Source organism: Enhydra lutris, unplaced genomic scaffold, assembly GCF_002288905.1.
Source record: "Enhydra lutris kenyoni isolate GAN:26980312 unplaced genomic scaffold, ASM228890v2 scaffoldscaffold3, whole genome shotgun sequence".
NCBI classification, from domain to species: Eukaryota; Metazoa; Chordata; class Mammalia; order Carnivora; family Mustelidae; genus Enhydra; species Enhydra lutris.
In genome coordinates, this window is record NW_019154087.1 from 81,575,278 (window position 1) to 81,600,009 (window position 24,732).

The window sequence follows — 24,732 nt, forward strand, 5'->3', positions numbered from 1 at the left end:
TGGTAGCCTGTTGAAGGAGCCATAAAATGATGTAAGATGCCACTTTGGAAATAAACACATTGATCCTGCAAAATGCCTGAGCTTAACAGTGGATGGGAAATCCAGCAGAGACCTGAGACTGATGAGTTCGTTGTGGTTGTGTTCTTTGGCATTAAAGCATATCGGTTATACCATATGTCACAAACCCACTGTATCGAAGGCATGAAGTATTCCACTGAAATGCATTGTCAAAATCACTGAAGTTGTCATGTCAGGGATAAAATTAACATTTTTCCATTTGAATCTTTATAAAACACAATCACTCTCTCGCCTTCATTTTGTTTTAGAGTATTTTAGAAAGAACGTAAGGACAACCTTCAGCATATTTTTTCTTTCTTTTAAACCAGAGCATATTTACAGAAAAATTGGTAATACTGTACAAAAACACTCATTTTTCCTGAACCATTTGAGAGTAAGTTGGTGAAATGATGCCGCATCATTCCACTTAATATTTGTTATGGGCTGAATGGTGTCCCCTTGATATTTTTCTGAGTCCTTATTTCTTGGGACTTCAGAATGTGGTTGAATTTGGAGCTAGGGCCTTTAAAGAGGCAATTAAGTTAAAATGAGGGGATTGGGATGGGCCTAATCCAATGTGATGGGTGTCCTAATAGGAAGAGGAAATTTGGACACAGATGTGTGTGATACACAGGGAAGATGATGTGAAGACACGGAGATGATGGCCATCTACAAGCCAATGCCTGGAACAGACCCTTCCCTCACAGCCCTTAGGAGGAACCAACCCTACTGACATCTTGATCTTGGACTTCCAGCCTCCAGAGCTGTAAGAAAACACAATTCCTTAGTCCGTTGTTATGGCAAGCAGAGCAAATGAATGTATTACTATAGTGGATATTTCCTACAAAGACGGACATTTTTCCACATACCCAACAATACAACCATCAGAACCAGAAAATTAATACACTACTCCCATCTAATCCTTAGCTTTCATTCAGGTTTCATGAGTTGTTCCTTTATAGTAAAAGGATCCAGTTGAGAAGCACGTCTTGCCTTTCGTAGGTCCTTAGTCCAGAATGGTTCCACCATTCCCCCTTGACTTTTGTGACACTAATGCTTTTCAATGTTGCAGGTCAATCATTTTGTAGACCGTCCTTCATTTCCTTTATCTCATGTTTTTTCACTATAATATTCAGATTATGCTCTTTTACATTTTCATTTGTCCTTCTCTAGGTGATGTTCACTCTGTCACTTGGTGAATGTGGTAGCTGACAGGCATGTCCTCTATAAATATTTTCCCTTCACAAATAGCAAGTATTTTGTGAAGAGTTATTTTGAAAATGAAAGTATTTTGTTCCTTCTCAAACTTTTATTTATTTATTTATATCAATATGGGCTCAGGGTTTTCTGTTTTATTTAATGGTTTATTTATTTAATGTTTTATTTATTAATATGTTACTATCATTTCTTTTGATGCTTAAATGGCTCCCAATTTAGAAAATGGGAAGCCATAAGATAATTGACTTTCTCTTTCACTCAGCATAATCTTCTCCAGTCCCATTAGGAGAAGGAAGGGAAAAATGAAGGGGGTGGAAATCGGAAGGGGAGACGAACCATAGGAGACTGTGGATTCCAGGAAACAAACTGAGGGTTTTAGAGGGGAGGGAGGTGGGGGGATGGGTTGGCCCAGTGATGGGTCTTAAGAAGGGCATGTATTGCATGGAGCACTGGGTGTTATACGTAAAGAACGAATCTTGGAACACTACATCAAAAACTAATGACATACTGCATGGTGACTAACATAACATAATAAAAAATAGTAATTAAATAAAAAAGAAAATGGGAGCTTCTTCAAGATATCCTCTGTGTTCTCTTGCATTGTCCCAATATGCTTTGAACACTCTCTTGCTTTTTAACACAAAGAAATATTCTAGGCCCATCTTGTGATTTTCCTGCTCTAGGCCTGGAATTGGCTATTTCTCCAAGGAGTCTGATTGTTTATAGTGGACAGTGGTATTCAGAATCCAAAATTAGGAAAGTAAGCATGCTCATTCCTTTTGGGGTATCACTGCTCCCATGCCCTCTTAGGACAAAAGTAGAGAGCATGTGTGTAAATATATTCACACATATACACGTGCCTTTATTTATATGTTTATCTCTGCCTGCTTCTATCTATGTATCTACCCATGTCTGTCTATCTATTTACCTTAAAAATAGTAAGTTCACACTGATACCTTCAATTTCAATTCACCATTACAGGGCTCTGACTTCCCACACTAGGCTGCCCACTCTCCTCACCTTGCTCAAGGTGCGATCCCTACACTGGGCGACCCATACCACGGGGATGCCCTCCTCCCTTCATGTCCATTCCAGGCTCTAACACCTCACATAAAGGTCCTCTTTACATTGCTTGGGCTCTAGCCCCTGCACTGAGCAGCCCTCTCCATGTATGCATGTTTCAGACTGCTTGAACACTGAATTCTGCTCAGGTGCTCCCCTATCTCCACCCCGAACTTACCCTACAACCTTTCCTGCCCCATCTAATGGCTTTAGGATTGAGTTGTTCAGGATGGGAAAGGGAAGGGAAAAAGAAGAGAAAAAAAATCATACATAATCTCCCTCATTTTAAGTAACTATTTTCATTGTATTTTACTTTCAGTCTTGAAATTGTGTATATATATAGTTTTTTTTCTACAGTTATCATAGAGTAATGCAGTTGTTTTGTATTTAAGGTTAACATTGAAACTCTTCTTATTTTTCTACATAACTTTTATAAAAAGTTATGATTAGCCATAGAAAATGCCTTAAGAAATAAGCCTTAATTTACTCCATCATTTCTCTCTTATTGATTATTTATGTTGTTTCTAATTGTTCCCATATAAATAATGCTGTAGGAGGATCTCCTCATGAATATAACTTTCCTTGTCTGTTAGATTAATCTCCTTGGATGATGCCTAGGAGTGGGATTATGTGGTTGGAGGACACGAATGCTCTTGAATATGTGCAAAGCACTTAGCTAAGTGTTTACCACCCAGCCAGTCTTCAACACATGTTTGTTGAATCCGAATAAGGATATCGCTTTCCAAAAGGGTGTTCCAAATTACTGTGCTGACCACAGCATTGTCAGTTTGATGGATCTGGACGAGTTTGATTTGGATAAGTTGCTTAACTTTTCTAAACCTCAGTTTCCCTAGAAAGTAGGGTAATCCGCAGTCCAATGGTACTGTTAACTCCCCATCCTTTCCCACGAGACTCTGTGAAGTCCCTTATCTGTAGGTGGCTGAGGGAAACCAATGTCTGCCCAGTCTGGCTCAGACCCTGTCTGCCCCTTGGTTCTATGTTGCCCACATAGCACGACCTTTGTCCTTCACAGGCACTTCCTGGTGTCACAGCCTTTAATGCTAATTGTAAAGTTCTCAGAACATCAACTGTTCCCTGCTTCTTGCTTCTCTCTTCGCTGCAGCCACAGCTGAGGTGGGCCCATCTCTCCATTCTGCCCAGCAGTGAACGAGGAGTGAAAGACATGGCTTTGGATGATTTGAGTGGAAAGGAAGCATCATTCCAGAACAAGTGGAATCTAAAAATAATTTCTTGACTATGTGGAAATCAGGAATGTATGATATTTGCTGTGTTCCATTGTAAAACATTGTCCTCTGCATTTAGTAGCCTGAGGATTTTTTGTTATTGTTGTTGACAATGATGTGTTAATGGTTCCCTTAAGCCTTTTTGACTTTATTTTATTTTATTTTTTTTCAAATGAATTATTTTTTTGTTTTTATTTTATTTTTTATAAACATATAATATATTTTTATCCCCAGATACAGGTCTGTGAATCGCCAGGTTTACACACTTCACAGCACTCACCATAGCACATACCCTCCCCAATGTCCATAATCCCACCCCCCCAACCCCCCTCCCCCCATCAACCCTCAGTTTGTTTTGTGAGATTAAGAGTCACTTATGGTTTGTCTCCCTCCCAATCCCATCTTGTTTCATTTACTCTTCTCCTACCCCCCTAACCCCCCATGTTGCATCTCCTCTCCCTCATATTAAGGAGATCATATGATAGTTGTCTTTCTCCAATTGACTTATTTCGCTAAGCATGATACCCTCTAGTTCCATCCACGTCGTCGCAAATGGCAAGATTTCATTTCTTTCGATGGCTGCATAGTATTCCATTGTGTATATATACCACATCTTCTTTATCCATTTGTCTGTTGATGGACATCTAGGTTCTTTCCATAGTTTGGCTATCGTAGACATTGCTGCTATAAACATTCGGGTGCACGTGCCCCTTCGGATCACTACGCTTGTATCTTTAGGGTAAATACCCAACAGTGCAATTGCTGGGTCATAGGGTAGTTCTATTTTCAACATTTTGAGGAACCTCCATGCTGTTTTCCAGAGTGGTTGCACCAGCTTGCATTCCCACCAACAGTGTAGGAGGATGCTCCGCATCCTCGCCAGCATCTGTCATTTCCTGACTTGTTAATTTTAGCCATTCTGACTGGTGTGAGGTGATATCTTATTGTGCTTTTGATTTGTATTTCCCTGATGCCGAGTGATGCGGAGCACTTTTTCATGTGTCTGTTGGCCATCTGGATGTCTTCTTTGCAGAAATGTCTATTCATGTCCTCTGCCCATTTCTTGATTGGATTATTTGTTCTTTGGGTGTTGAGTTTGCTAAGTTCTTTATAGATTTTGGACACTAGCCCTTTATCTGATATGTCGTTTGCAAATATCTTCTCCCATTCTGTCAGTTGTCTTTTGGTTTTGTTAACTGTTTCCTTTGCTGTGCAAAAGCTTTTGATCTTGATAAAATCCTAATAGTTCATTTTTGCCCTTGCTTCCCTTGCCTTTGGCGATGTTCCTAGGAAGATGTTGCTGCGGCTGAGGTCGAAGAGGTTGCTGCCTGTGTTCTCCTCAAGGATTTTGATGGATTCCTTTCTCACATTGAGATCCTTCATCCATTTTAAGTCTATTTTTGTGTGTGGTGTAAGGAAATGGTCCAATTTCATTTTTCTGCATGTGGCTGTCCAATTTTCCTAACACCATTTATTGAAGAGGCTGTCTTTTTTCCATTGGACATTCTTTCCTGCTTTGTCGAAGATTAGTTGACCACAGAGTTGAGGGTCTATTTCTGGGCTCTCTATTCTGTTCCATTGATCTATGTGTCTGTTTTTGTGCCAGTACCATGCTGTCTTGATGATGACAGCTTTGTAATAGAGCTTGAAGTCCGGAATTGTGATGCCACCGACTTTGGCTTTCTTTTTCAATATTCCTTTGGCTATTCAAGGTCTTTTCTGGTTCCATATAAATTTTAGGATTATTTGTTCCATTTCTTTGAAAAAAATGGATGGTACTTTGATAGGAATTGCATTAAATGTGTAGATTGCTTTAGGTAGCATAGACATTTTCACAATATTTATTCTTCCAATCCAGGAGCATGGAACATTTTTCCATTTCTTTGTGTCTTCCTCAATTTCTTTCATGAGTACTTTATAGTTTTCTGTGAATAGATTCTTAGTTTCTTTGGTTAGGTTTATTCCTAGGTATCTTATAGTTTTGGGTGCAATTGTAAATGGGATTGACTCCTTAATTTCTCTTTCTTCTGTCTTGTTGTTGGTGTAGAGAAATGCAACTGATTTCTGTGCATTGATTTTATATCCTGACACTTTACTGAATTCCTGTACAAGTTTTAGCAGTTTTGGAGTGGAGTCTTTTGGTTTTTCCACATATAGTATCATATCATCTGCAAAGAGTGATAGTTTGACTTCTTCTTTGCCAATTTGGATGCCTTTAATTTCCTTTTGTTGTCTGATTGCTGAGGCTAGGACTTCTAGTACTATGTTGAATAGCAGTGGTGATAACGGACATCCCTGCTGTGTTCCTGACCTTAGCGGAAAAGTTTTCAGTTTTTCTCCATTGAGAATGATATTTGCGGTGGGTTTTTCATAGATGGCTTTGATAATATTGAGGTATGTGCCCTCTATCCCTACACTTTGAAGAGTTTTGATCAGGAAGGGATGCTGTACTTTGTCAAATGTTTTTTCAGCAGCTATGGAGAGTATCATATGGTTCTTGTTCTTTCTTTTATTAATGTGTTGTATCACATTGATTGATTTGCGGATGTTGAACCAACCTTGCAGCCCTGGAATAAATCCCACTTGGTCGTGGTGAATAATCCTTTTAATGTACTGTTGAATCCTATTGGCTAGTATTTTGGCGAGAATTTTTGCATCTGTGTTCATCAAGGATATTGGTCTGTAGTTCTCTTTTTTGATGGGATCCTTGTCTGGTTTTGGGATCAAGGTGATGCTGGCCTCATCAAATGAGTTTGGAAGTTTTCCTTCCATTTCTATTTTTTGGAACAGTTTCAGGAGAATAGGAATTAGTTCTTCTTTAAATGTTTGGTAGAATTCCCCCGGGAAGCCGTCTGGCCCTGGGCTTTTGTTTGTTTGGAGATTTTTGATGACTGTTTCAATCTCCTTAATGGTTATGGGTCTGTTGAGGCTTTCTATTTCTTCCTGGTTCAGTTGTGGTAGTTTATATGTCTCTAGGAATGCATCCATTTCTTCCAGATTGTCAAATTTGTTGGCGTAGAGTTGCTCATAGTATGTTCTTATAATTGTCTATATTTCTTTGGTGTTAGTTGTGATCTCTCCTCTTTCATTCATGATTTTATTTATTTGGGTCCTTTCTCTTTTCTTTTTGATAAGTCTGGCCAGGGGTTTATCGATCTTATTAATTCTTTCAAAGAACCAGCTCCTAGTTTCGTTGATTTGTTCTATTGTTTTTTTGGTTTCTATTTCATTGATTTCTGCTCTGATCTTTATGATTTCTCTTCTCCTGCTGGGTTTAGGGTTTCTTTCTTGTTCTTTCTCCAGCTCCTTTAGGTGTAGGGTTAGGTTGTGTACCTGAGACCTTTCTTGTTTCTTGAGAAAGGCTTGTACTGCTATATATTTTCCTTTCAGGACTGCCTTTGTAGTGTCCCACAGATTTTGAACCGTTGTGTTTTCATTATCATTTGTTTCCATGAAATTTTTCAATTCTTCTTTAATTTCCTGGTTGACCCATTCATTCTTTAGAAGGATGCTGTTTAGTCTCCATGTATTTGGGTTCTTTCCAAATTTCCTCTTGTGATTGAATTCTAGCTTCAGAGCATTGTGGTCTGAAAATATGCAGGGAATGATTCCAATCTTTTGATAACGGTTGAGACCTGATTTAGGACCAAGAATGTGATCTATTCTGGAGAATGTTCCATGTGCACTAGAGAAGAATGTGTATTCTGTTGCTTTGGGATGAAATGTTCTGAATATATCTGTGATGTCCATCTGGTCTAGTGTGTCATTTAAGGCCTTTTTTCCTTGTTGATCTTTTGCTTGGATGATCTGTCCATTTCAGTGAGGGGAGTGTTAAGGTCCCCTACTATTATTGTATTATTGTTGATGTGTTTCTTTGATTTTGTTATTAATTGGTTTATATAGTTGGCTGCTCCCACGTTAGGGGCATAGATATTTAAAATTGTTAGATCTTCTTGTTGGACAGTTCCTTTGAGTATGATATAGTGTCCTTCCTCATCTCTTATTATAGTCTTTGGCTTAAAATCTAATTGATCTGATATAAGGATTGCCACTCCTGCTTTCTTCTGATGTCCATTAGCATGGTAAATTCTTTTCCACCCCCTCACTTTAAATCTGGAGGTGTCTTCGGGTTTAAGATGAGTTTCTTGTAGGCAACATATAGATGGGTTTTGTTTTTTTATCCATTCTGATACCCTGTGTCTTTTGATTGGGGCATTTAGCCCAGATATGAATTTAGTGCCATTGTATTGCCTGTAAGGTGACTGTTATTGTATATTGTCTCTGTTTCTTTCTGATCTACTACTTTTAGGCTCTTTCTTTGCTTAGAGGACCCCTTTCAATATTTCCTGTAGAGCTGGTTTGGTATTTGTGAATTCTTTCAGTTTTTGTTTGTCCTTGAAGCTTTTAATCTCTCCTACTATTTTCAATGATAGCCTAGCTGGATATAGTATTCTTGGCTGCATGTTTTTCTCATTTAGTACTCTGAATATATCATGCCAGCTCTTTCTGGCCTGCCAGGTCTCTGTGGATAAGTCTGCTGCCAATCTAATATTTTTACCATTGTACGTTACAGACTTCTTTTCCCGGGCTGCTTTCAGGATCTTTTCTTTATCACTAAGACTTGTAAATTTTACTATTCGGTGACGGGGTGTGGACCTATTCTTATTGATTTTGAGGGGGGTTTTCTGAACCTCCTGGATTTTGATGCTTGTTCCCTTTGCCATATTGGGGAAATTCTCTCCAATAATTCTCTCCAATATACCTTCTGCTCCCCTCTCTGTTTCCTCTTCTTCTGGAATCCCAATTATTCTGTTGTTTCATCTTATGGTGTCACTTATCTCTCGAATTCTCCCCTCGTGGTCCAGTAGCTGTTTGTCCCTCTTTTGCTCAGCTTCTTTATTCTCTGTCATTTGGTCTTCTATATCGCTAATTCTTTCTTCTGCCTCATTTATCCTAGCAGTCAGCACCTCCATTTTTTTTTAAAGATTTTATTTATTTATTTGTCAGAGAGAGAGAGAGGGCGAGAGAGCAAGCACAGGCAGACAGAATGGCAGGCAGAGGCAGAGGGAGAAGCAGGCTCCCTGCTGAGCAAGGAGCCCAATGTGGGACTCGATCCCAGGACACTGGGATCATGACCTGAGCCGAAGGCAGCTGCTTAACTAACTGAGCCACCCAGGCGTCCCAGAGCCTCCATTTTTGATTGCACCTCATTAATAGCTTTTTTGATTTCAACTTGGTTAGATTTTAGTTCTTTTATTTCTCCAGAAAGGGCTTTTATATCTCCCGAGAGGGTTTCTCTAATATCTTCCATGCCTTTTTCGAGCCCAGCTAGAACCTTGAGAATCGTCATTCTGAACTCTAGATCTGACATATTACCAATGTCTGTATTGATTAGGTCCCTAGCCTTTGGTACTGCCTCTTGTTCTTTTTTTTGTGGTGAATTTTTCCGCCTTGTCATTTTGTCCAGATAAGTGTATATGAAGGAGCAAGTAAAATACTAAAAGGGTGGCAACAACCCCAGGAAAATATGCTTTAGCCAAATCAGAAGAGATCCCAAATCGTGAGGGGGGAGAAAGGGGATAAAAAGAGGTTCAGAAAGAAAAAAAAAAAAAAAGAAAAAATTAAAAAAAGAAAACCAATAAAGAAAAAATATAAAAAGGAAAAATATATATATATTAGATAAACTAGTTAAAAAACATTAAAAAAGAAAAGGGTAAAAGTTAAAAAAATTTAGCAGAAGAAAAAAAAATTGAAAAAGAAAAAAAAATTAACCGCAAGGCTAAAGAATCATGGGGAGAAAGCCATGAGTTCCGTGCTTTGCTTTCTCCTCCTCTGGAATTCCGCTGCTCTCCTTGGTATTGAAACTGCACTCCTTGGTAGGTAAACTTGGTCCTGGCTGGGTTTCTTGTTGCTCTTCTGGGGGAGGGGCCTGTTGTAGTGATTCTCAAGTGTTTTTGCCCCAGGCGGAGTTGCACCGCCCTTACCTGGGCCGGTCTGAGTAATCCGATCGGGTTTGCTTTCGGGAGCTTTTGTTCCCTGAGCGCTTTCCGTAGAGTTCTGGAGGACGGGAATGAAGATGGCGGCCTCCCGGTCTCCGGCCCGGAGGAGCCGAGAGCCCGGGGCCCCACTCCTCAGTGCGCCCTCAGAGAACAGCGCCCAATTACTCCCGTCACCCTGCCTCTGGCCGCGCTCTGAGCTGACCGAGCCTGCGACCAGTTCAAGGTAACCCCGAGCTTAGAGCTTACTCCTCGGCTCTGTCTCTGTAGCCGGCTTCCCTGTTCTAATACCTGTAAGCTCTGCGACACTCAGACACCCCCGATCCTTCTGTGACCCTGCGGGACCTGAGGCCACGCTGACCCCGCGGGGGCTTCACCCCGGTTAAGCCTCTGGAGCAATGTTCCTCAGCGGAACAGACTTTTAAAAGTCCTGATTTTGTGCTCTGTTGCTCCGCCGCTTGCCGGGAGCCGGCCCCTCCCCCCGCGGTCTATCTTCCCGTCGCTTTGGATTCACTTCTCCGCCAGTCCTACCTTTCAGAAAGTGGTTGATTTTCTGTTTCTAGAGTTGCTGTTCTTCTTCTCTTCGATCTCCCGTTGGATTTGTAGGTGTTTGCAATCTTTAGATAAGCTATCTAGCTGATCTCCCGCTACCTGAAGTAGTCTCAGCCTGCTACTTCTCCGCCATCTTGACTCCTCCCCCCACTTTTGACTTTATTTTTAAAAAAAGTTAAAAACATCAAAGCAATAAATGAAATAAAATGTGATCTAGTGCTACCAGATTTTTAATAGAAAATGGCAGCTCTTCTCCATCCCTTCTTATCTTGATTGCTTCTCTGAGGCAACTACTTTTAACTCTTAGCCATTGTTTTCCTAATATCTGCCTCCATATTTCTAAATAACATTTTAAAATACAAGTTGTGTTGGCTCTGGTTCTTAGTAAAATAACTAGAGTGAATTTTGTTATTTGTTAAGAAGAAAACAAATGTATTAAAGGATTTAGGTGGCTTACTGAATTTGGGGGCATTCTAGAGAAAATGGATTGAAGCTGAACTTCTAGAAATAATGTCCCAGACGACACCACAGATTAGCCTGCTGAGGAAACTGTGGCTATTGACCGCAGAACCACACTGCTGGATCCATCCTTAGGAAGCATGCCAGCCAGAGGTCTCTCAGTCAGTGTTCATGTGGGAGCCCATCAAGGCAGCATGTTTATATATGGATGAATGTGTAAACTAGAACTCATTGTGCAGCTCCCCTTCAGCTCACTTCAGCCACCACCCACTCCAGCCCCTCACCAAGTGTTTCCTTTGCTTTCTCACTTCTTTCAAGTATGTATGTGTGGTTGGTGGAATCTAGCTGCAAGCTTAAATGTGAAAAGGGAAGGGTGTTGTTTTCTCACAGACAGCTTGGTGACCCAGTGTGTGGGGTGCATGCTGTCTACTTTTTCCAGTTAATATTAATATTATAGTATATTACTTATATTAATAAATTACTCATAGTTTTTTTTTTTAAGATTTTATTTATTTATTTGACAGAGAAATCACAAGTAGGCAGAGAGGCAGGCAGAGAGAGAGAGAGGAAGCAGGCTCCCCGCTGAGCAGAGAGCCCGATGTGGGGCTTGATCCCAGGACCCTGAGATCATGACCTGAGCCAAAGGCAGAGGCTTAACCCACTGAGCCACCCAGGTGCCCCGCTCATAGTTATTTTTGATGGTCTGATAATTCCACCATCATTGCCGTATCTGAGTCTGGTTCTGACATTTGCTTTGTCTCTTCTTTGTCTCTTCTTTTGACTTTAAGGATGTCTTGTGATTTTAGGTTGAAAGCCAGACATGGTGCACTGGTGAAAGATGCTGCAATAAATAGGCCATTAGCAATGTGGTGGTGAGGTGTGTGTAGGGAGTGTTCTACAGTCCTGTGATCAGGTCCTAGTCTTTTAGTGAGCCTGGCCTGCGAATGTGAACTTCATGCATGCTTCTCAATTCTTCCCTCCTAGGTGTGACAGGGTGGCTAGAGTCAGCTGGAGTTGGCTATTTCCCTTCCCCAAGGTCAGTTAGGCTTTGATAAAACCCTGGCAGATTAGGGTCGACTAAACAGTTTCTCCTAAAGTCAGGTCTTGTTAAGAAAGGAATGCTCCTTTTCTCCTTCTCCTGGAAGCATGAGAAGAATTTTTTCTGATCTTTGCGGTGAGAACCTGGTTGAGCTATAGGAGGCAAAACTCACAAAAGGATGGGGTCCTCTTGCAACTGAGTCCCCCTTAAGTTTTAACTCTCAGACTTGTCCATCTAAGCTACCCCCAATTTATTAATTACTGTTCAGGTTTTCTATCCTCTGGGCACTGGTTCCTGCTGTGGTTTCTACCCTGGTGTGCTGCGATTCTTTGGATCTGTCTGCTTATCTCTCCAATTTTGGGAGAAGCACTTTGCCCTGTGACCTCAATTCTTTGATGGATCTAAGAAGATTTGTTGATTTTTTAGTTTGTTCACTTTTTACTTGTGAGGACAGAGTGATGATTCCAAGCAACTTACATGCCGGAATAGAAACTGGAAGTCCCCTCTTGACAGTTTTGGATGTTCTAAAATATTTCTCTGCCAGAAGATGACCAGTAAAATTAGAAAAACCCCATTCAACGTGGCAGGTTAATTTCATATGTGTTTAGTAGGTTTTATTCGAGAGAGCCTGAAAGACTAGCAATGACATGGGCTTTGGAGTTAGACCTGGTTTGGAAACCTGATGTAACTGATGTCTGCCTGTGCAATTTTGGGACATGTTACTTACCCTCTCTGAGCATCAGTTTTCTAATACATAAAATGGAGGTTGGATTATACTTCTTATAGAATTGCATTACCACTGTTATTTTTATTCCTAATTCAGAGAATGGGAGGCAGCTGGACAGCATTCTTAATTTCTTTTGTGCCCTGCTCTACTAGTTTACTTCTAACAGTAACTGTAACAATAACAGTAACTCTTCTATCTTTCATGTTAAGCCTTCAATGTCATCCTTGTCTCTATATAAAGATAGAATCTATAGGGCTGTGCTGTAGTATTACATTCTTCCATGAGCGTCAAGGAAACCCTGACATAGGCATCTGGCTGAAGATTGTAAATTGGTGATTTCTGTTTCCAGCCAATTTTCTGAGTCACCAGAATAGTTTGAAACTCCCTATATGTTCCATCAGTACTATGTTAAGTAGCATCTGGGTTTCGAAGACCATGTTAGTAGTTAGGACATTACTGAGGTTAGAGTTGGGTTTGGCTACAGGAATTCCACAGCTTCTTTCCACCATGTCTTACTAAGTGAGGTACTTAGACTCCCAGTTCCTCATTATGAAGGTTCTAGGACACACCCCGATGAGTACACTCAGTTTGTTTCTAACAGCCTTTCTTTGGCAGATGAGCTAAAAGGTCAACTGTTAATTAAGGTGGAGCAAAAATGACGTGAGCACTGGCTGAGTCATGGGTTGGGACTTGGAGCACTTCAAAGCTGGAGATGGTTGGATCCAAGTAAGTTGGATCTGTTTCCTCCTGTTGCTATTTCCAAAGGCCCTCATGGAGGAGGGGAGGAAATGAGAACAAGAGGAGAAAGGGCAAAGGATAAGGAGAGGAGAGGGCAAGAGATAAAGAGGAAAGAGAGGTAAGAAGGGAACTGAACTTTGTTGGGTGTTCCTCTCGTATCGGTAGCCATCTTATGCATTTCACGCTATTGCTCCTTAGAGCCATCCTCTAGGGTAGCCATCACTCCTGTTTGTCCAGTATCTGCTTTGTGCCACGTACTGCATGATGGGCCTGGTGATGTAACGATGGATACTTTATTCACATCTGCCTGAACAGGAGGCATTTACAGTCTGGTAGGAACTCTGACATTGAGAGAGTTTCCATACAGAACACTAAGTGCCTTTGGTATGTATAAGGAAGATGGAAGAGTTTTCAGGCTAGAGCAATTAGAATTGCCTTGAAGGAAGGAGGTCTGGAAAGAATAAGGTGTACGTGAAGAGGGTCCTCTAAGTGAAGGGAGAGATCTATGCAAATTCATGAGGACATAGAACATCATCATACAGTTTGTTGTGGCTGGAAGTACAGGAAGTACAGGGAATAGAGGAAAGGAGTGGCCTGATCACGGTGGGTCCTCTGGGCCAGCCCAAGTTGTGGTTTCATGATGAGGGGGGAAATACCACAGCGAAGAAACGACTTGGTATCATCTATCTTTTAGACAGGCTCCTTGGGCAGCATCATGCAAGATGTGTTGGAAGTGGTTGAGAGGGTGATTCCAGAGAAAAGTCTGCTTAAACAGTCTAGACACAGACCAATACATGTCTGAATAAGACACTGCGGGTGAGAAAATTCATGGACTCCAGAGACTATTACAAAACAATAGAACTTAATGACTGATTGGATGGTGGTGGGAAGGATGAGGGAAATATAAGATAATACTCAAACTTCTGGGTAGGGTAATTAGGATCAGAGTAGCCTACTACCTCAAGTTAGAAATTGGTCCTGGCAATCACTCCTTGCTGCCTCTCTACTACAGTTGCCAAGGAAGTAGTGGTGACAAAATTGTTACTATTGGAACCAGTACTGGGGCTGGAACATGTAGATAAGGGTCTAGCTCCTCTTCCTCTGAGTCTCAATATTGGAACATCCTATCTAGATGTGAGATAGAGGGGGAAAGCTGGCCAAGTCAACTTGCCTGTCCAACCACACTCACAAATGAGATGGAAGAGCAAGGAGTGGAGGATACAGAGAATTTAGTTTACACTAATCTCATGCCACCAGTCAATGTGCTTCAGTCTATGTTTTGGATTAGGACCAATCTGTTTTGTAACTTTTCCACTTTGAGTGGGGTGGATGGAAAAGTAGGAGGCAAATGAAAAAAGGAGCAAGAATTTCCTTGTCTATATTCTGGAGAAGAAATAGAGGAGAAACAGGTTTGAGATGGGGAGATGATAATTGTCTCATATATATTTTTTAAAGATTTTATTTATTTATCTGACAGAGGGAGAGAGAGAGAGGGAGAGAGAGTACAAGCAGGAGGAGCAGCAGGCAGAGGGAGAGGGAGAAGCAGGCTCCCTGCTGAGCAGGGAGCCTGATGCAGGGCTCAGTCCCAGGACCCAGGGACTATGACCCGAGCTGAAGGCAAATGCTCAGCTGACTGAGCCACCCAGGTACCCTAATCATTTAATTTTTGACATGCAGAGTCTGACATGATGGTAGAACATCCAGGTAGTAAAGTCCATTACAAAGTTGAGACTAGGATTCTAGAGTTTGGGAGGGAGGTCTGGGCTAGAAAAATGGGTTATGGTATTATCAGAAAACAAGTGATAGTTGAAATCTTGTCTGTGGTTGACAACAGAGGATGAAGAGCAAACACCAGGAGCATGAAATTTAAGGGACAGGTGAGGAAGTCTGCTTGAGAAGGTGAGTGCTGAGAAATTGACAGGTAGGAGAAAAACCTGGAGAGTGTGAGGTCTAGGAAGCTACAGGAAGAAAGTCCTCAAGAAGAGCTGTCAGTAGGGTGTAAGGACAGGAAAGGAACACTAGGAGAATGCCCTGGAACAGCTATGAAGAAAAGGTGGAAAGAGTAGAAAGGCATTTTCAAGCTGCCATAAGAGCACGCCTAAAAATGGAACCCCATCAATCATGCCAGTCCCTATGAAAATGCCGCTTCAGCACCAGTCAACTGTCAGATTGCTAGGATTGGGGATTTGCTGGGTGACTGTGGTGGAAGGACAAAAGGACCATGAGCCAAAAGTGTTGGGCTCCCATTCAAAAAGAAAGGAAGACATTTCAGGTGGGATGGGAAGACCCTAACAGGCCGCAGAGTTCAAGCGACTGCCATGAGGTCTCTGTGCAATAAGAGAGTGGTGCAAAGGCAGGAAGATGAGGAGGCAGTGGTTTATAGACTGAAATGTTGGGGTTTAAAGTTTCAGATGCAAAACTGCTCCTCGGGATGACAAGGGCCACCGTAGTCATGGGAGTCGATTGTAGAAGGGGGAGGGAATTGGAGTTTATTATCATTGAGGCTTGGGACTAAGAGGCTAGGGTTTAGAGGTGCTTCCATGTGGAAACTGAATTCATTTAAGATGATAGCAGATCTAAGGTGGAGAGGAAGACAACCAGTATCAAAGTATTCATTGAATGCAGAAGCGTGATGCTCACTTTGGTGGATTATTAATTAGAAGAGTAGAAGGAGGACTAACAAAATGGCTGGATCTTAAGAAAAAGGGATTTGGTATGGAGGGAAAAGGAACATCTTGAGAGCATTTTTAGAGACTTAAGAGAATGCTGATACTACCTTTGGTGTCCCTTTAAGGGAATGAGCACCCTCCGTGAAAAAGGGAATGAATATCTTCAGGGAAGAGACAGGATTCAAACAGTCAAGGAAGTAGAGAGAACATTACAGAAGGAGGATGTCATCCCGGAGGCGCCTTATATTACGTATGTGTTTTCTGTTTCACCGACTTTTTTTTCTATTATTATTAATATATTGTTTAAATTATTATGGCTCTAGAATAAAATTTAATTTCTGGTGTTTGAAGTCCAACTTCGTTGCCCTTTTTTCCCCTTCCAAGTTTCTTAGTTATTTTCACTTAATAAAATTATTTCACTGTTATTCAAACAGATTTTGAATAAATGTATATAGTGGACCTTTGAACAACCCAGGTTTGAATGGCACAGGTCCACTTACGCTTGGATTTTTTCTTCTTTCCCTGTGAAAAGCTTTATTGTTTTCATTGGATCCATGGCTTGGGAGAGGCCTCCAAGGTGGTTAAAAAGCTGCCTGCAGGGGGAACCTCAGGCAGAAGCCCTGGCACTGTGAGGGATGCCAGGGGGCCCCTCAAAGCCTGCTAGGCTCCTGAGGCTCCTGGGTGTGATTGAGGGTGAGCCTTTCCAAGAGATACTCATCCAGCCCAGCCTGGGGACCAAGCCTGTGGAGTTCACCAGGTGGTCACCATCTTCTTGATGAGTTGCGCCTGCTCACCCAGGAAGTTCTCCAGGAAGCTACAGAGATGAGGGTCTCCGTGAGTGGAACCCAGGACATGCAGATCCAAGAGGGCCTGCTTCAGGTTCTTCCCCAGGACCATGTGGATTCCATGGAATCCACGGCTTTATCCCATTCATCTTGGAACAGCTTCTGCATGTCCTGGAAAAGGGCGCAGCCCTGGGCTGGTTTTGCATCTTCAAAGGATGCTGCCTGTCCTCATTTTTTCTCCTCTGCCAACTCTCAGAAGAAGTGGTCCACGCCCTCCAGAGCCAGATCTTCATGGTCAAAATAGAAACCCAGGGAGAGAAATGCGTAGGAGGCCTGCAGATGCATGTTGACCAAGCGGCTGATGGCAGCTTCCACCTCAGTGGAATAATTCTGATGCATCTGGGAGCTCATGGTTGCTCAGCAATAAGGAGCTAAGCTCAGAAGGTGGTATTGACTGGTTCCAGAGGCAGAGGATGGCTGAGAAGATGGCTCTAAAGGTCATGACTGGAAAAGAGGTTGGAGGGTGGTTGGAGGCTGAAAGAAGGGGTGTCCCTGGGTCTGTTCTGTCCAAGCACGTTTGAAGCTACAGACAGATCTGGAGGACCATCAGGACCACTGCCTCTACAAGGATTTTTTACAATGTAGTGCTGTAAATGTAGTTTCTCTTCCTAGTGATTTTCTTAATAACATTTCTCTTCTTCACCTCACTTTATTGTAAGAATATGGTATACAGTACGTGTAACATACAAAATACAGTGTTAATTGACTATGTTATCAGTAAAGCATCAGTCAACAGTAGGCTCTCAGTGGTTAAATTCGGGGGAAGTCCAAAGTTCTGTGCAGATTTTTGATTATATGCCGGAATTGGTCCCCTAACCCCCAGGTTGTGCAAGGGTCAACTGTACTTTAATTTGGATCTAATTGATACCCTCACCTTTTGTTGTAGGTCTAGTTCTCTGGGAAGCAGACTCTGAGAAGATTTGCATGTAATAGGTTTATGAAGAAGTCCCTTGTGGGCTCGGGTAGGAGGGGGTTTGTGCCTGGGTGGCTTAGTCAGAAGAGTGTGTGGCTCTTGATCTAGGGGTTGTGAGTATAAGCCCCACATGGGGTGTAGAGATAAGTTAAGTAAATAAAACTTAAAAAAAGTACCTCCCTGGGTATGAAAGAAGTGAGACTAGGCAGAGCAAGGGGTTGAGCTGTAATAAAGTCATGGACCGGTGCCTCAGCTGACTCCAGAAAGTTCTGGGAATAGGATGGAACTTCATAGTTGACCCAAATTGAGGCAAAGGGGTCCAGGCCTTTGTCAAACTTCCTCCCCAACCACTGAGCAGTCACCTGAGAACTACCTTGAAGAGAAAGCCGCTTTCTTCAGATGAAGGAGGTTCCTCGAGAACAAGCAGGTAGGAGCTGTAAGTAGCCAACACTCTTGGCAACTAAAGGAATGAGTGTGTTGGTTCTGAAGTGGGAAATCTGGATGGCACATCCCAGCATCCACATCAATAAAATGGGAGCATATTGTGTCTTCTCATTTATTCAAATCTTTTTTCCAGGGATTTTCAAAGATTCAAATAATCACAAGAGCTTACAATTTTTTATTTTCACATATGCCTTCCACACTGCTTGTTAAATTTATTACAGGTTATTTTGTATTTTGTGTTGGAATGTTGAATAAGAACTTTTCCCATTAAGAACATCTAGTTGAGGGACGCCTGGGTGGCTCAGTGGGTTAAGCTGCTGCCTTCGGCTCAGGTCATGATCTCAGAGTCCTGGGATCGAGCCCCGCATCGGGCTCTCTGCTCTCTAGGGGAGCCTGCTTCCTCCCCTCTCTCTGCCTGCCTCTCTGTCTGCTTGTGATCTCTCTGTCAAATAAATAAATAAAATCTTTAAAAAAAAAAAAAAAAGAACATCTAGTTGAAAATTAGCAAGTCAGGAAATGACAGATGCTGGCGAGGATGCGGAGAAAGGGGAACCCTCCTACACTGTTGGTGGGAATGCAAGCTGGTGCAACCACTCTGGAAAACAGCATGGAGGTTCCTCAAAATGTTGAAAATAGAACTACCCTATGACCCAGCAATTGCACTGTTGGGTATTTACCCTAAAGATACAAGCGTAGTGATCCGAAGGGGCACGTGCACCCGAATGTTTATAGCAGCAATGTCTACGATAGCCAAACTATGGAAAGAACCTAGATGTCCATCAACAGACGAATGGATAAAGAAGATGTGGTATATACACACAATGGAATACTATGCAGCCATCGAAAGAAATGAAATCTTGCCATTTGCGACGACGTGGATGGAACTAGAGGGTATCATGCTTAGCGAAATAAGTCAATTGGAGAAAGACAACTATCATATGATCTCCTTAATATGAGGGAGAGGAGATGCAACATGGGGGGTTAGGGGGGTAGGAGAAGAGTAAATGAAACAAGATGGGATTGGGAGGGAGACAAACCATAAGTGACTCTTAATCTCACAAAACAAACTGAGGGTTGATGGGGGGAGGGGGGTTGGGGGGGTGGGATTATGGACATTGGGGAGGGTATGTGCTATGGTGAGTGCTGTGAAGTGTGTAAACCTGGCGATTCACAGACCTGTATCTGGGGATAAAAATATATTATATGTTTATAAAAAATAAAATTAAAAAAAAAAGAGTATGTTAGGATTCTCCAAAGAAATAGAAAAAAAAAAAAAAGAACATCTAGCTGGGTTATTCCTTGTATGTAAAAACGGTGTGTATGGATTACTCTATTTATTTATTCTATGTTTTCGGCTTTATTATAATTGACACAATAACACATATTTAAAGTGTATACTTTGATGAGTTTTTAAATTTAAATTCAACTATGGACTCTGAAAAACAATATGAGGGTTTTGAAGGGGTAGGGGTGGGAGGTTGGGGGAACCAGGTTGTGGGTATTAGAGAGGGCACGGATTGCATGAAGCACTGGGTGCGGTGCAAAAACAATGAATACTGTTACACTGAAAAGAAATAAAAAATTAAAAAATTTTCTAAAAGTTCAATTAATTAACATATAATGTGTGATTTGTTTCAAGAGTACAGGTTTGTGATTCATACTTCCATGAGTTTTGGCATATATATTCCTTTATAAAAACACCATCGCCCCCGAAGATTCCTTATATCCCTTCGTCAGCCATTCCTCCCTAGTGTCAGCTCCTGGCTGGAGACAACCACTCGGCTAGTTTCTGGCGCTATAGATAGTTTATATTTTTGAGAATTTCTTATTAATGGAATCACAGAGTACCTATACTTTTTTGCTTGTCTTCTCAGCATAGTTACATGGAAATTCATCCATGTTGTTTGTGTATCAATAATTAGTTTCTTCTCATTGCTGTCTAGTATTCAATCATATGGATAGACCACACTCTGTTTATCTATTTGCCAGACGATGGATATTTGCTTGTTTCCAGTTTGGGCCAATTATAAATAAAGCTGCTGTGAACATCTGTGTACAATGTGTACAATAGACATACGATTTCTTTTCTCTTGGGTAAACGTTTACAAGTACAATGGCTGGATCATAGGGGAGGTATGTGTTTAACTTTTTCTTTCTTTTTTCTTTTCTTTCTTTTTTTTTTTTTAGCAAATGGCCTGTTTTCCAAACAATTTTCAAAATGATCATATCCTTTTACATTCTCAACATGAGTAAATGAGAGTTTCAGTTCTTCTATATCCTTTGCCAGTATTCAGTGTGGTAAGACTTTTTAACGACCAGTGATGTTGATCATCTTTTCACGTGCCTATTGTATTTATTTTTACAGATCTAATTTAATTCTGATAATATCTAAAAGATATTTATTTAGTTCGGTTTTTTAATGACAAATAAGTCATGTGTAAGTTATGCTGTTTATTTCCTTTTAAAGATACTGTCTGAGTTCTTTTGGGGGGGGGGACTCAAATAATAGTGGTATCTTCAGCTTTACCCTGAATAACATAGTAAGTTTCAAGTCACATGATACTATCAGCATTAGAATATTTAATTCTTTCAATCTCCTTGCTTCTATCCAAATTTGCTAAGATTTTTGTTAAGCAGTTTACCCTTGGGGTGCCTGGGTAGCTCAGTCAATTAAGCGTCCAACTCTTGATCTCTCAACTCAGGTCTTGATCTAGGGGTCATGAGTTCTTTAAAAAAAAAAAAAAAAAGAAATTTGCCTTTAAATTACATTTTTTCACATTTTTGAAATAATTATATATCTGCTTTTAAGGTATAAAAATAGAAAAAATGGAAAAAACTATATACTATTTTCTAATTTTTTTTGTAGATGTAAACTTTAATGAACATTTTCCTATGTAGTATCATTCTATAACTTTATGATTAAAAGCTGCATAGTATTTTATTTTATAGAGGTACTGTAATTTAGTTGGCCAGTCTTCTATTATAAAACATAATGTTATTTACACTTTCTCTTTTGTTACTATAAATTTTGTTGAGATAAATATTGTTCTAAATTAAATCTTGGTGTACATGTAGCCCTATCCAGCTAAAATTTCTAGATGTGCAATGCTAGGTCAGAGTCTGAATATTTCTAAGGCTTTAATATTTACTATAACATTTTTCTCAAGAAAGTTAGTAGCCATTTACAGTTTACCAAAATTTTAATCTGCTCTTATAATTTGATGGATGACCAGTGCTGCCTCATGTGCTGTGAACATTTGCTTTAGTAATTTTCATTTGCCATTGGTTATACGGATCATTTTATTTATTTTTTTAAAGACATTTATTTATTTACTTATTTGAGAGAGTGAGAGAGACAGAGACACAGAGCTTGGGGAGGAACAGAGGGAGAGGGACAAGCAGACCTCTGCACTGAGTGTGGAGCCCAAAGTGGGACTTGAAATCATGACCTGAGCTAAAATTAAGAGTCAGATCTCAACTGACCAAGCCACCCAGGCATCCCTGATTATGTTGATCATTTTATTTTTTAATTTAATTTAATTTTTTTCAGTGTTTCAAAATTCATTGTTTATGCACCACACCCAGTGCTCCATGCAATACGTGCCCTCCATAATACCTACCACCAGGCTCACCCAACCCCCTACCCCCCTCCAAAACCCTCAGTTTGTTTCTCAGAGTCCACAGTCTCTCATGGTTTGTCTCCCCCTCCAATTTCCCCCAACTCACTTCTCCTCTCCATCTCCTAATGTCCTCCGTGTTATTCCTTATGCTCCACAAATAAGTCAAACCATATGATAATTGACTGTCTCTGTTTGATTTATTTCACTCAGCATAATCTTTTCCAGTCCTGTCCATGTTGATACAAAAGTTGGGTATTCATCCTTTCTGATGGAGGCATAATACTCCATAGTATATATGGACCACATCTTCTTTATTCATTTGTCTGTTGAAGGGCATCTTGGTTCTTTCCACAGTTTGGCGACTGTGGCCATTGCTGCTATGAACATTGGGGTACAGATGGCCCTTCTTTTCACTGTATCTGTATCTTTGGGGTAAATACCCAGTATGCATTGATCTTTTTTCTTTTTTTTTAAGATTTTATTCATTTGACAGACAGAGATCACAAGTAGGCAGAGAGGCAGGCAGAGAGAGGAGGAAGCAGTCTCCCTGCTGAGCCGAGAACCCAATGCAGAGCTCGATCCCAGGACCCTGGGATCATGACCTGAGCCGAAGGCAGAGGCTTTAACCCACTGAGCCACCCAGGTGCCCCTACACTGATCGTTTTAAATGTGTGTTTCACTTTTTGTTTTCAATTTTACTTCTGTTTCCTTTCTGTTTTGTTATATGTAGAGTTAATCCTTATCATTTGTGGATTCTGTATTTGCAAACTCACGTACTGAGTAAATTGGTTTGTAAACTCAAGGTCCACATGTGTGGCATTTTTGCAGTCATACACACACTTGCACCGAGCAGTGAAAATTTTGAGTTGCCTGACATACATGTTTCTGGCTGAGGCCAAAAGGAGGACTGTCTTTTTGTCTCAGCTCTCATTTTGTAAACAGGAGTACTTTACATGGTCTATGTAGTACCATGGTTTTGTATTGTTGTGTCTTTTGGTGGTGATTTCGTCATTTGAAATGATCTCCAAGCACAGCATTGAAGGGCTTTCTGGTGTTCCTAAGTATAAGAAGGCTATGATGTGCTTCACGAAGAAAATACTGTGTTAGACAAGCTTCTTTCAGGTATCGGTTATGGTGCTATTGGCTGCAAGTTCAAAGTTAATGCATCAACAATATATATTTAAAAGGTCTCTTTAAGCAGAAAAAAATAAAGTTATGTATTGATCAATGGATATAAACATTGTGACCAGAAGCTTGTAGGAACCTAACCCTATATTTGCCCTAGGAGCAGTGGTTCAGTATTTGCTAATTCAGTGTTTTTTGAGGACTTTGAAAACATAACCGCTGCCAATAATGAGAATTGACTGTACCATGTTTTCTATGGATTTTCCCTCCATGATTTAGAAGGTCTGCTCTCAGCTCATTATCATCTTTGACCCCTTCTGAGCACTTATTTCCCAGAATCACTTGCCATCCGGGTTCCAGTTCAGGGTCTACTGGTGAAAAGTCATCATGTGAGGTTAGGAAGGTGAAGAGAAGGAAAAGACATCTGTTCCCCACCACCCAGCGGCAGACTGTTACATGGGCAGATGGTGACATTCTGGTTTCTGTGTTACATGAAGCCTGCAGCAGCTTCCCAGGGAGACCTTGCAAGGTGCCTGCTTTGATGCTTCACTGGGCTGAATCATTAAAAAAATCATCCTTTCCCAACAGTGTACCACAGTCATCTTGACCTCTGCTTCCTTCAATCTTCCAACAATTCTCTAAGCATCCAGTTCTCTGTTGCATTCCTTATGGAAATACTAGACTAGTTTTTGTTTTCTTGACTGAAGCCTGACTAATGCAGTTTTGATACTGGAAGAGAGTGCCTTCTCTCTGAAGGATGAAGGGAGCACAAATATTACATGACCAGACTCCTGGTCTTCATTAGAATCCATGTCCTTCTCTTCATCTTAGGCATACAGCTAAGCAAGATTTCTTGCTTTCCATATGTCTAGGTGGCCTTGTGGGCAGAACGCTTCCCTATCCTTTTCATAACACCATGGACTCTGCTATGAGTCCATGAAATACATTTGCTGTGATACATCACTGATATCATGGGACTCTTTGTCTTAGCAGTTTGCCTATCCTAATACAAATGGTATTTTAAAATGGTATTAATGTCTACTTTTTATATTTCTAAAAATATCCTTGGTTCTATTATCACCAATGATAAGAATTAAACAGTAGTTTTTAATTCTCCCTTTAGTGAGATGAAAGACTGTGCATTTACTTCCATTTACTTCTATTTTTGTTGTTATAATCTGAAATTACATAGAGGTTATACTTAATTTCTTTTGACATTTGCATTCTATCTTATAATCATATTTCCAATAATTATTTAGGCTTCATTCAACACATAACAGGTGTTAATGCTCACCCCTCATCCTTTAACGGCATAAATTAACCTTTATTGAGTTCTTCCTTTGTTGTATGTCTTGGTTTCTGTAAGAAGCCTTCTGCAACTTGTCTTAGGAAAGATACAGAAGGAAGATAACACTTTCAGAGTCCTTGCACAGCTGAGACTGTTTCTTTGTTGTTTTTCTACAGGATTTGACTGAGTCCATAATCTTGATCAACTACCTTACGCCCTTGAAACTGTAATAGTTGACATATCTTTTTTAGCATCTAATATGGTTTTATAGGACAAGATTGAAGTCAGATGGATTTTCTTTCTTTTTAGGAATGCTTATAAGTTTTTTCCTCAAGATCTTGATATTTACAAATACTATCACGTGTATCTATGGGTTGGTTCTTATGATTAACTTTGTTTTGTACTGAGTCCCTTTGAAAGGTTGAAACTTCTGTCAGATATAATGCTAAGTGCTCGATATGTCTACCTTATGACAACACTATGAGGTGACAGCTATTATCCCTCCCAGTTCACAGATGATGAAACTGAGGTTCAAGGATCATAGAAGATCATGAACAGAGTTGGGATAGGAACTTGGGTCTACCTCACTATAGAGCCTGAGCTTCTAGTCACTGTACCACAAATTTTTTTCAAAGGAAAGAAAGATTTCTTTTACTGTATAATCTCTACAATTTTGCTTTTGCTTCCTTGGTTCCTCATGCTCCTTCAGAGACAAACAATTGCCCAGATGGCAGGT

General features: G+C 40.7%; 1 pseudogene; it reads right to left on the reverse strand.

The window, feature by feature from the left end:
- Nucleotides 1–16,411: 16,411 nt before the first annotated feature.
- LOC111153211 lies at nt 16,412–16,957 on the reverse strand (annotated as a pseudogene).
- Between the last annotated feature and the right edge of the window lie 7,775 nt (nt 16,958–24,732).